Here is a 13,616-nt window from a genome sequence, read left to right as displayed (position 1 = left end):
TAGTGACACTTGGTGTTTGCGTACTGAGGATCTACGCACAGCTTGATGCAGCCACACACAAAGGTAGCTGTCAGGGCGAGGGTGGCGTTCGGTACGCCCTTTCCCCCATTTCCCAGGTCTTTGTACATGGTGTCCCTGCGGACCCGGTCCATCCTCGACCCCCAAATTAAGTGGAAGATGGCCCGGGTGACCGCAGCGGCGCAGGCCCAGGGAATAGGCCAGGCCTGCGCCACATACAACAGTACTGAAAGCCCCTCGCACCTGACAACCAGGTTCTTACCCGCAATGGAGAGGGACCGGAGAGCCCACCTGCCCAGCTTCTGCTTCAATTTGGCGATACGTTCCTCCCAAGTCTTAGTGCATGCCCCAGCTCCACCAAACCAAACACCCAGCACCTTCAGGTAGTCTGTCCTGACGGTGAAGGGGATGAAGGAGCGGTCGTCCCAGTTCCCGAAGAACATGACCTCGCTCTTACCCCTATTGACTTTGGCACCCGAGGCCAGTTCAAACTGGCCGCAGATGTCCAACAGTCTACTCACCGACCGATGATCCATGCTGAAGACGGCGACATCGTCCATGTACAGGGAGGTCTTGACCTGAAGGCCTCCGCTGCCTGGGATAGTCACGCCCTTCAGTCTCACGTCCTTCCTGATGGATGCGGCGAAGGTCTCCACACAGCACACGAACAAGGCAGGGGAGAGCGGGCAGCCCTGCCTGACTCCAGATCTGACAGGAAAACAGTCCGATTCCCACCCGTTGATTGAGACTGCGCTAACAATGATGAGCAGCCGGATCCAATTACGGATGCCCTCCCCGAACCCCAATTTGGAGAGGACGTCCCTCCTCGACGTTCTCTGGGGTCAACAGAGTCGTGTTGAGCTTCTACGTCCCCTTGCCGGCCGGCTGGTCATCCTGAAAGTGACAGTCGGCCAGCAGGAGGCAGTGGTCAGAGAAGAACACCGGCTCGATCCGTGGTCCTGACCGAGAACGCCCGTGACACAAACAGGAAGTCTATTCTTGAGCGAATAGACCCGTCTGGCCACGACCAGGTGTACCTCCGCTGCGCTCCGTGTGCAGGGGTGCTGAAGATGTTGGCGTCCTTTCTCCTTGAAAACCTCCAGGAAGCGCTCGCAATGCTTGGCACTCCTGAAGGTTACATCATAAAAACCTCCTCCGGGGAAATCCTGCAGGCAGTAAATATCCGCAGCAGCGAACCCGCAACAGTCCAACAGGACCCTCTTCACGAAGAAGGTGCGGTCCACAGGTGCACCTTCATCCACCTTCTTTACGGAAACACGGATGGTGTTCCGGACCCCCTGACCTGGGGCACGAGCACTTGCTGCAGCCATCGTTGCAGGTTGGCTGCTCCCCTGAACCAGCGTTAGGCCGATGACAGCATTAAGATCCACTGATCGCAAGGGTGCACAGCCAACCCGACGTCTTCCTTTCACATCCAAGACAGTACTCTCCTCCTCTCTGTCCACAAGAGAGCGGGTCTTTATTTTGTTCCAGATGTAAGCTGGTTCACTGAGCTTGAAGGCCTGTTCCCAGACGTTTCGTCACCATTCTCGGTAACATCATCAGTGAGCCTCCGACGAAGCGCTGGCGTTATGTCCCACTTTCTATTTATCTGGTTAGGTTTCCTTGGGTTGGTGATGTCATTTCCTGCATTGGTGATGTCATTTCCTGTTCTTTTTCTCAGGGGATGGTAGATTGGCTCCAAATCAATGTGTTTGTTGATGGAGTTCCGGTTGGAATGCCATGCTTCTAGGAATTCTCGTCCGTGTCTCTGTTTGGCTTGTCCTAGGATGGATGTGTTGTCCCAATCAAAGTGGTGTCCTTCCTCATCAGTATGTCAGGATACGAGTGATAGTGGGTCATGTCGTTTTGTGGCTAGTTGATGTTCATGTATTCTGGTGGCTAGCTTTCTGCCTGTTTGTCCAATGCAGTGTTTGTCACAGTTCTTGCAAGGTATTTTGTAGATGACGTTCATTCTGTTTGTTGTCTGTATAGGGTCTTTTAAGTTCATTAGCTGCTGTTTTAGTGTGTTGGTGGGCTACCCTGATGCCAAGAGGTCCGAATAGCCTGGCAGTCATTTCGGAAATGTCTTTGATGTATACAGACCTCCTATACCTTCTATACAAGAGAGAAAGGAGGTGAGGGCCCCCTCTCTGTATTGACCGCTGTCCCGCTGTTTGTGATGCCAGCGCAGAGGAGCCGTATGGTGACTGTACACATGTACAACCCGCATGTGCCAGCAGTTGATGTCCTGACCTTCCTTGGAAGGTACGTGAAGGTGGAAGGGGACCTAACTGACATGGTGGACCCCTTTGGCATCTGGACCAGTAAGAGGCAGGTCAAGGTGACGCTGAGGATGGGCGCGGACTGGAACATCGTACACCCACTGTCCAGCTTCGCGATCGGCGGGAGCAAAGGCTACCTGACCTATGCAGGGCAACCTAAAGTCTGCCATGTCTGTGGTAGGTCAGGTCACGTGGCGGCCGACTGCAAAGCCACCATCTGCAGGAACTGCAGGGAGGAGGGACACCTTGCAAAGGATTGCCCACAAGAGAAAAGCTGCAACCTTTGCGGGGAAGCGGGCCATCTCTATAGGGCATGCCCGCAGCGGGGGACCACGTACGCCCAGGTCGCCGGCAGGGGCAATGCGGGGCCAGCCCCCCCGGAGGAGAGGAAGGCACCAGGGCCCAGCAAGGACCCCACTAATGTGCAGGAGGGCTAGGTCGTGCAGGAGGGCCCAGCCCCACAGGATGGGCCCGAGGCCAGCAAAACACCCCTGCAGGCTCCACTCCCGCACCCCCCCCCGACAACCCGGAGTCGGTGGAGGCAGTGACAGGCGACCTAGGGGAGTGGACGACGGCCTGGAAAGCGAGGAGGAAGGTGCGTCGACGGGCCCAGGAACCACAACCATCAGGCGGGAAGAGGCAGCTACAGGGGGGCTATAAGAGCTCCTCTGACGAGGGGGATTCAGAGAGGGCCCGCCCGAAGCACAAGTTAAAGATCTCGAGGGAGAAGGAAAGCAGCACCCCGCTTCCAGGTGACGGGAGGCGTCCTGAGGCTCCCTCCGACACCCAGTCAAGTGCCGCTGGGGCACTGGAGGGCCCCCCGGAACTTCCAGGCGGGAAGGAGGAAACAGCGTGTCCCCAGCCTGACCCAGACTCTCCTGCCTCCATACCCCCAACGGGGGGATGACACCCGGAAGGCAGCACGGATGGTTTCCTCAGCCCGGAGAGCATCCAGCAGTTAGCCCGGGCAATGGGCATGAGGGGACAGATGGAGGGGCTGGACCTTGGACTTGGGGAGGGTACTGCAGTCACTGCCCACAATGGGGGTACGAGTTGCGAGCATTAATGTGCGCAGTGTCAAGTCCACCGCAAGATGTGTATCCACGTTGGCCTACCTGACCACCATCAAGGCGGACCTCCTGTTTCTGCAGGAGTGCTGGATACCGCACCTCGGCAGGTACGGGAAATGGTCCGGCGCCTGGACCTGTGGGCCTTCGATCTGGTCGGGGGGTAACGACTGTCGCTCCTCGGCCCTGGCTATTCTGCTGCGGGGGCGCAACTTCACCATCTCTCAAGTTCGGGAGGTGGTGGGGGCGCCTCCTAGTGGCTGACGTCACCTACAGGAATGCTCCCCTGAGGCTGATCAACGTGTACGCCCCAGCGGTACGGAGTGAGCGGTTGGCCGTCTTGCAGCGGCTTCCACCCCTGCTGGCTACGTCCAGGCCGGTCATCCTAGGCGGAGACTTCAACTGCATCATCGATGCAGATGGAAGATCCGGCGTGGGGACAGCGGGTGGGGGGAGTCAACTGGACGTCACGTCCAGATTCCTGATGGGCACGGTGAAGGACACCAAGCTGCTCGACGTCTTCAGCGCCCCTGCAGACGGAGCGCAGAGGAGGTACACCAGGTTGCAGCCAGACGGGTCTATTCGCTCAAGGATAGACTTCCTGTTTGTGTCACGGGCGTTCTTGGTCAGGACCACCGGCATCGAGCCGGTGTTCTTCTCTGACCACTGCCTCCTGCTGGCCGACTGTCACTTACAGGACGACCAGCCGGCCGGCAAGGGGACATGGAAGCTCGACACGACTCTGTTGACCCCAGAAAACGTCGAGGAGCTTAAGAGGGAGTACGCCGATTGGAGAACCGTGAAACCCCTCTTTGAGTCTCCGGGCGACTGGTGGGAGACAGTGAAGGAGAACATCAAGAGGTTCTTTGTCCTCAAGGGTGTTCGGAAGGCGAGAGAGAGGCGGGGAAAGCTGTCGCGTCTCCAGAAAAGAGTACCGAACCTGCTCCTTCTGCAGTTGATGGGGGTCGATGTCACAGAGGACCTCCGCGATGTGAGGGGCCAGCAAGCCTTGCTCTTCGCCGCGGAGGCCTCCAGGATAATCTTCCGGTCCAGGTTCCGCTCCGTGGAGCAGGACGAGATGTGCTCGCGTTTCTTCTTTCAAAAGGCGCACAAAGAGAGCTCTGTGCTTAGCTGGCTGAAGGAGGACGACAGCTCGATGATGTCGTCTCGGCCCGACATTTTGAGGATCAGCAGATCCTTCTATGCCACACTGTACGACGCGAAGCCCACGGACAGCACGGCCTCCGAGTTGTTTCTGTCGTCTATCACGGAGGTCTTAGACGACGGCACGAGGGAGTGGCTGGACCGGCCGATATCCCTGGACGAGCTGACCAGAGCCCTCAAGTCCTTGGAGAGGAATAGGACTCCCAGGAGCGATAGCTTACCGGTCGAGCTGTATTCCGCTCTGTGGGACCTGGTCGGCCAGGACCTGCTGGAGGTGTACGATAGTGCGCTTCGGGCAGGGGAAATTTGCAAGTCCATGAGGAAGGGCATCATCACCCTCATTTACAAGAGGAAGGGGGAGAGGGAAGAAATTAAGAATTGCCGTCCCATTTCACTATTGAACGTAGACTACGAAATCCTGGCCAAGGTCATAGCCAACCGGGTCAGGTCTGTCCTGGAGTCGGTGATTCACCTTGACCAAACCTGTGCTGTGCCGGGCAGGAAGGTCACTGAGAGCCTCGAGCTCATCAGGTATCATCAGGTATCCCTGTTAGATCTGGAGTCAGGCAGGGCTGCCCGCTCTCTCCTGCCTTGTTCGTGTGCTGTGTGGAGACCTTCGCCGCATCCATCAGGAAGGACGTGAGCCTGAAGGGCGTGACTTCCCAGGCAGCGGAGGCCTTCAGGTCAAGACCTCCCTGTACATGGACGATGTCGCCGTCTTCTGCACCGATCGTCGGTCGGTGAGTAGACTATTGGACATCTGCGGCCAGTTTGAACTGGCCTCGGGTGCCAAAGTCAATAGGGGTAAGAGCGAGGTCATGTTCTTCGGGAACTGGGACGACCGCTCCTTCATCCCCTTCACTGTCAGTACAGACTACCTGAAGGTGCTGGGTGTTTGGTTTGGTGGAGCTGGGGCGTGCACTAAGACTTGGGAGGAGCATATCATCAAATTGAAGCAGAAGATGGGCAGGTGGACGCTCCGGTCCCTCTCCTTCGCGGGTAAGAACCTGGTTGTCAGGTGCGCGGGGCTTTCGGTACTGTTGTATGTGGCACAGGCCTGGCCTATTCCCTGGACCTGCGCCGCTGCGGTCACCCGGGCCATCTTCCACTTCATTTGGGGGTCGAGGATGGACCGGGTCCGCAGGGACACCATGTACAAAGACCTGGAAAATGGGGGAAAGGGCGTACCGAATGCCACCCTCGCCCTGACGTCTACCTTTGTGTGCGGCTGCATCAAGCTGTGCGTAGATCCTCAGTACGCAAACACCAAGTGTCACTACTTATTGAGGTTCTACCTGTCCCCGGTGTTGCGAAGGATGAGCCTGGCCTCGTTGCCGCGGAACGGTCCGAGTAGTTGGACCGTTCCGTACCACCTGTCCTTCGTGGAGAAATTTTTGAAAGGAAACACCTTTGACCGCAAGGCCGTCAGGCAGTGGTCAGCACGTAGTATCCTCGGGACCCTTCGGGAAAAGGAGAGGGTGGATCCCGTCGTGTGGTTTCCCACGCAGACTGCCAAAGTCGTTTGGCAGAATGCCTCATCGCCAGAACTTTCAAACAAGCACAAGGACATTGCTTGGCTGGTGGTGAGAGTGGCTCTGCCAGTGAGATCCTTTATGCATGCCCGGAATCTCTGCGCCACCGCACACTGCCCTCGAGGTGGCTGCGGGGGGGAACGAGACTGTCGATCACCTCCTTCTGGAGTGTGCCTATGCGCAGGAGGTCTGGAGGGGGATGCAGTGGTATTTGTCGAGGTTCGTCCCGAGCACCTCTGTGACGCGGGACTCCATGCTCTACGGGCTGTTTCCCGGGACACACACCGAGACCAACATCAACTGCGCATGGAGGACCATCAATGTGGTGAAAGACGCTCTTTGGTCTGCCCGCAACTTGCTGGTCTGCCAGCTGAAAGAACTGACCCCGACCGAATGTTGCAGACTGGCGCACTCCAAGGTCCAGGACTATGAGCTGAGGGACGCGCTAAAGCTTGGGGCAGCTGCCGCCAAGGCGCGGTGGGGAAAGACCACGGTATGAAACCGCTCGTCCAGAACAGAAAAAAGGGCCCTATCCTGTACCTGGGCCCAGCTGCGCCTTCCCCAACTGGTCAGGGGGCCAACTGGGACTGTGCGGGGTGACAACTGTCGGGGTATTTTATTTGTTTTTTTTTCTTCTTTGTTTGTTTTTTTTCCTTTAGTTGGTGTACGTACCCCCTGGGTAACCCGGAGCGGCTTGCATGATTGGCTAGGTGTATAAATATGTCTTATTTTTTGTACATCTTATGAATAAATTATATTTTTTCAAATAAAAAATAGGTGACGAAACGTCTGAAAACTAACCTTCCAGCTCAGCGAGCAAACTCACATCCAGTTTACACACTATCCAGCCATAAGCTCACCAGAAATATACAATGATATATAGGATTCAGATATAAATGTATCTCATTTCTAAGGTTTTAGAGTTTTGTAGCTCGGGTTGTGGATGTTGTGGTTGGTTGACTCACCGAGCTGGTTTGTTATTTTGCAGACGTTTCGTTACCCTGCTGGGTAACCTCATTAGTGCAGCCTCCAATGAAGCACCGTTGTGTTTTCCTGCCTGTTATTCTCACAAAACAGCAGAACAATATGGCTGCAGGATGGTAAATGTAATGATAAACGACGCACACAACCAGCTCCACAGATATAACAGAGTAATTACGCACCAAAAAACTTTATTCCTGGAAGCTACCAACCAAGACTGGACGATTGACTAGAATGAGCCATCAACACCAGTCAACAGACCACAAGAACCAGGACAAGACAGACAGACGCTTCAGGACAAACTAGCCAAACTAACCCACCAAAACGACTACAACAGGGCAGACACCTGGATAAGAAATCTCTCAGACAGAAAACTGACAGATACAGAGAAAGCCGTTCTCATCCGCGGACTTAACTACAACTACAGAGACGTCAACAAAACAGAATTCCTAGCCACATTAGAAGCCACACTGAGGACCAACAGCATCAAGGAAGAAACATAACAAGCCGTAAGACAGTGATCCCAAAACTGACCAGGAAAATGCAAACTCAACACCCTCAACACATTGGAAAGGAAAGCCCTCGAAGGACTGATAAAGGGCAAGGACACCACAATACTACCCGCAGACAAAGGGCACTTGACAGTAAAATTAAATAAATGGGACTACCTCTCAAAGGCACATGCACGACTACCTGACGAGAACACATACCGGCAAGTGCAGGCAGACCCGACACCACAACTGGGCAGAAGATCCTCAACACAGTAAAGAGACTCAAACAGACCAGACAGATCAACAAAACAGTTTTCTAAAGAATGAAACCTGAAGGAATTAACACCCCCAGACTGTATGGCCTCCTGAAAGTACACAAACTGGAAATACCCCTTAGACGCATAGTGTCCCTACCAGGCACGCCATCACATAGATGAGCCATGGAGCTACAAAGGGGACGAAATCACCTTGTCTGCAAGTCACCTCACTCAATCCACTCAGCCCAAGAGTTCCTGAACTTCATCAAGGACCAAAGAATAAATGACGACGAGACCATGACATCATTTGACATTACTGCCCTATTCACATCAATAGACATACCACCAGCAAGAGAAACAATGATAGCACTACTAAAACAAGAACAAGACCCCAGTGACACCATCTCCACAGTCAACATGTTGAAGCCACTGGGCCTATGCCTCACCACCCACTTCACCTTTAACGGCCAAATATATGAGCCGAAACAGTGATGCAGAGACTGGAAAGTATGGCCCTTCCACTAATCCAACCAAAACTATGGATACGCTATGATGACATCTTCGTCATTATTAAATGGACCAAACTTAAGGAGACAGATGAACTAATAAACAACACGCTCACTGGGATCAGATTCACCAGAGAAGAGAAGAATAAACAGCTCCCCATTCCTGGGTGTCATGGTAGAGCACAGGATAAATGGGGAATTCCTAACAAAGGTACACAGGAAAGCCACACACACAAACCAAGTACGCAGTTTCAACAGCAACCACCCTTACATGCACAAATGAAGCTGTGTGAGAACATCATTTAAAAAGGCAACAACACACTGCAGCAGCACAGAGCTATGCAAAGAAGAAGAGCAGTACTTCTTCCACGTATTTAAGGACAATAGATATCCTAAAAACCTGGGTCAGCAGATGCCTATCACACGAATGACACCAGGGAGATACTACACATCCCGACACACTCATCACGCTATCTTACATCAGGAATACATCTGAACTAACCATAAGACTCCTCCGACCACTGGGCATCAGAGTAGCACACAAACGCACATCAACCCTACAACAACTGCTCAGCCGAACCAAAGACCCACTACCCACTATGGACAGGACCAATGTCATATACAAGATTCCCTGCAGAGACTGTGACAAACATTACATTGAACAAACAGGAAGGAAATTAACAAGGGTACACGAACATCAATTGGCTACAAAAAGACAAGACCAATGCTCAGTCATCTCTATCCACATCGATAAGGAGAACCACCCAATTCGACTGAGACAACACCTAGATCCTGGGACAAGCAAAGCAGAGACAAGCATGGGAATTACTAGAAACCTGGTACTCCACAAAGAAAGCCATCAACAAACACATAGAGCTCGACCCCATATACACTCCACTGCAAAAGAAAACTGGAAGTGAGGTAATCCAGCTCAATGGACTCTAGAGTTTAAAAGTCAGGTGGGAAAACACAACGGCGCTTCATCAGAGGCTGCACTGATGATGTTACCCAGCAGGGTAATGAAACCTCTGCAAACAACAAACCAGCTTGGCTTGGTGAACCAACTAACTACAAAATACATTTCATTAGTTAATGGGACAACTGGACTCTGTGCAGTTCAGTGTTTTGTTCTCCAGGCCTCAATGGCTGTTGCTCACTCATCCACATGGTCCTTCTATGTGTTGCCATAGTGGAAGAAGTGGGTCAGAGGGTTGCCTGATGCCTCTCTTAAGAGTTTCCTGGACTTGAGGTAGACTTTTGCACCCTTCATCAGGTATCCCAGCACATGGGGGAGTGGTGGTGCGCACATGTACAGCTGCGATTGCTTCTTGGGCTCCCTTTTGTGTTTTTTGAGGAGGATGAATGAAATGAGTCATCTGAGAGACAGCCTCCCCATTTGCAATGACATTTCCTTGCCATTAGATACTTCCCCAGCTGGTTTGCCTGTTCTGTTTGGTCCTGTTCTTTGTACCTCTGTTTATAGGATGGGTCACTTACTTGCATTCCTCCTGCAGACTTACCTAGCTTACACTAGCCAGATACTCTGGCAATAAGCCACAAAGATAATTTCAGCATGACTGGCCACAACTGCACACATCTATGCAATTATTGAGTTGATAGAAAACCTGATAGGTTTATGTTTATTCCCAATTGTATCAGTAACTGATGTCTTCGGAACCCTCACTATTGGGAAAAAACAAAAACAGATTTTTCTTTCAAAAAGCATTGAGCAATTTGCAAGAGTGTGATGATGTGACTGATGATTGTGAGAGATAAATCATAAAAGTTACAAGCAAAGGGGTGACACAGTGGCTCAGTGGTTAGCACTGCAGCCTCACAGCACCAGGGACCCAGGTTCAATTCCAGCCTCAGGTAACTGTCTGTGTGGAGTCTGCACGTTCTCCCCATGTCTACGTGGGTTTCCTCCAGTTTCCTCCCACAGTCCAAAGATGTGCAGGCTAGGTGGATCGGCCATGCTAAATTGCCCGTAGTGTTCAGGGAGGTGTGGGTTATAGGGGGATGGGTCTGGATGGGATGCTCTGAGGGGCAGTGTGGACTTGTTGGGTCAAGGGCCTGTTTCCACACTGTAGGGAATCTAATCTAATCTTAAAACTCCTCCTAGAATGTTACATTCTTAGAAGATAACAAGTACATATGAAAATCTTAACATGGACTCTCTGCAGGAACAACACAAAATACTGGTGTTGTAGGTGTTTTCCCTGAGCTGACTGGTTTTCATGCAAGCATTTTGTCTCCCTTCTAGGTGACATCATCAGTACTATGTAGCCTTTGTTGTTCTGTCCCGCTCTGAATTTATGTGGTCTGCTGTATCATGGTGGGCAGTCTTGCTTCTGGTTTCATACCGTAGCAGTACGTAGATAGGGTCTATTTCAACATGTTTGTTAATTGCATCAGTGGTTGAAAACCAGGCCCCCGGGAATCTTGTGCTTGTCTTTGTCTCGCTTGTCCTAGTACTATAACTTTGTCCCAAACAAATTGATGTCCTTCTATGTTGGAATGTATTGAAATGAGGCAGAGTTAGTCGTATAGAGTTGTTGTTCATGTATCCTGGTGGTGAGCTTCCTGCCCGTCTCTCTTGCGTAGAGTTTCTTGTAGTAGCTGCATGGTACTTTATATATCACATTTGTCCTGCCCGTTGTGGGTAGGGGGTCATTCGTCTTTGTGATTAACTGGTGAAGTGTGGCTGTTGGTTTGTGTGCTATCCTCAAACCATGAGATTGTAGGACTCTTGCAGTCAGTTCTGTTGTGTTTCTAACAGAGGGTAGGGTGGTCAGTGTTTTGAGGTGTACAGCATCTTCTTGGTGTTGTTTTCCAGGCATGCACATCCACAAACAGAGCTGTGTCAAGATTCTGTTTAAATGAGCGATAACTTGCTGCAACACCCTGGAGCTGTGCAAGAAGGCACTGTACACCCCAACACATTAGCCACCCTATTCGATGTTAGAAACACAACAGAACTGACTGCAAGACTCCTACGACCTCTTGGAATGAGGATAGCACAGAAACCAACAGCCACACTTCACCACTTACTCACAAACGAAGGACCTTGTACCCACAATAAGCAGGACAATTGTGACATATAAAATACCATGCAGCTACTACAAGAAATTCTGCACAGGACAGATGGGCAGGAAACTCACCACCAAGATACATGAACACCAACTCACAGCAAAACAGCACGACCAACTTTCCCTTGTTTCAATACACTCCAATATAGAAGGACATCAATTTGACTGGGACAAAGTTACAGTACTAGGACGAGCGAGACAAAGATGAGCATGAGAATTCCCAGAGACCCTGGTTTTCAACCACAGATGCAATTAACAAACATGTTGAAATAGGCCCTATCTACACACCACGATGGTATGAACTCAGAAGCAAGGCTGCCCACCATGACAGACCAGGCCATATAAATTCAAAGCAGGACAGAACAACAGCTCTTCAGTGGAGGCTACACAGCACCGATAATTCCACCTAGAAGGCAGACAAACATTTTCATGAAAACCGGTCAAACAAAACCAACAACTCCAACCACAACCCGAGCTACAGATCTTTGTTGAAACATTAAACACAAAATATTATACCTGAAAAAAGTGGAACTGTTTTAAAACTGGGCAAATTTAGAAGGCAACTAATACTTTAATAGAACATAGAACAGTACAGCACAGAACAGGCCCTTCAGCCCACAATGTTGTGCCGACCATTGATCCTCATGTATGCACCCTCAAATTTCTGTGACCATATACATGTCCAGCAGTCTCTTAAATGACCCCAATGACCTTGCTTCCACAACTGCTGCTGGCAACGCATTCCATGCTCTCACAACTCTCTGCGTAAAGAACCTGCCTCTGACATCCCCTCTATACTTTCCTCCAACCAGCTTAAAACTATGACCCCTCGTGCTAGCCATTTCTGCCCTGGGAAATAGTCTCTGGCTATCAACTCTATCTATGCCTCTCATTATCTTGTATACCTCAATTAGGTCCCCTCTCCTCCTCCTTTTCTCCAAAGAAAAAAGTCCGAGCTCAGTCAACCTCTCTTCATAAGATAAGCCCTCCAGTCCAGGCAGCATCCTGGTAAACCTCCTCTGAGCCCTCTCCAAAGCATCCACATCTTTCCTATAATAGGGCGCCCAGAACTGGACGCAGTATTCCAAGTGCGGTCTAACCAAAGTTTTATAGAGCTGCAATAAGATCTCACGACTCTTAAACTCAATCCCCCTGTTAATGAAAGTCAAAACACCATATGCTTTCTTAACAACCCTGTCCACTTGGGTGGCCATTTTAAGGGATCTATGTATCTGCACACCAAGATCCCTCTGTTCCTCCACGCTGCCAAGAATGCTATCCTTAATCCTGTACTCAGCTTTCAAATTCGACCTTCCAAAATGCATCACCTCGCATTTATCCAGGTTGAACTCCATCTGCCACCTCTCAGCCCATCTCTGCATCCTGTCAATGTCCTGCTGCAGCCTACAACAGCCCTCTACACTGTCAACGACACCTCCGACCTTTGTGTCATCTGCAAACTTGCTGACCCATCCTTCAATCCCCTCATCCAAGTCACTAATAAAAATTACAAACAGTAGAGGCCCAAGGACAGAGCCCTGTGGAACCCCACTCACCACTGACTTCCAGGCAGAATATTTTCCCTCTACTACCACTCGCTGTCTTCTGTTGGCCAGCCAATTCTGTATCCAATCAGCTGAGTTCCCCTGTATCCCATTCCTCCTGACCTTCTGAATGAGCCTACCATGGGGAACCTTATCAAATGCCTTACTGAAGTCCATATACACCACATCCACAGCTCGACCCTCATCAACTTTTCTAGTCACATCCTCAAAAAACTCGATAAGGTTTGTAAGGCATGACCTACCCCTCACAAAGCCGTGTTGACTGTATTTGATCAAGCCATGCTCTTCCAGATGGTCATAAATCTTATCCCTCAGAATCCTTTCTAACACCTTGCAGACGACAGACGTGAGACTTACTGGTCTATAATTGCCGGGGATTTCCCTATTTCCTTTCTTGAAGAGAGGAATTACATTTGCCTCTCTCCAGTCCTCAGGTACGACTCCAGTGGAGAGCGAGGATGCAAAGATCTTCGCAAGTGGCGAAGCAATTGCATTTCTCGCTTCCCAAAGCAGCCGAGGACAAATCTGGTCCGGGCCTGGCGACTTGTCAATCTTAATGTTTGACAAAATTTTCAGCACATCAGCTTCCTCTATCTCTATCCATTCCAGCATGCACACCTGCTCTTCAAAGGTTTCATTCACTACAAAGTTCGTTTCTTTC

The sequence above is a fragment of the Stegostoma tigrinum genome, chromosome 30 (assembly GCF_030684315.1).
Source record: "Stegostoma tigrinum isolate sSteTig4 chromosome 30, sSteTig4.hap1, whole genome shotgun sequence".
Lineage (NCBI taxonomy): Eukaryota > Metazoa > Chordata > Chondrichthyes > Orectolobiformes > Stegostomatidae > Stegostoma > Stegostoma tigrinum.
Note: the sequence above shows the minus strand (reverse complement) of the source record.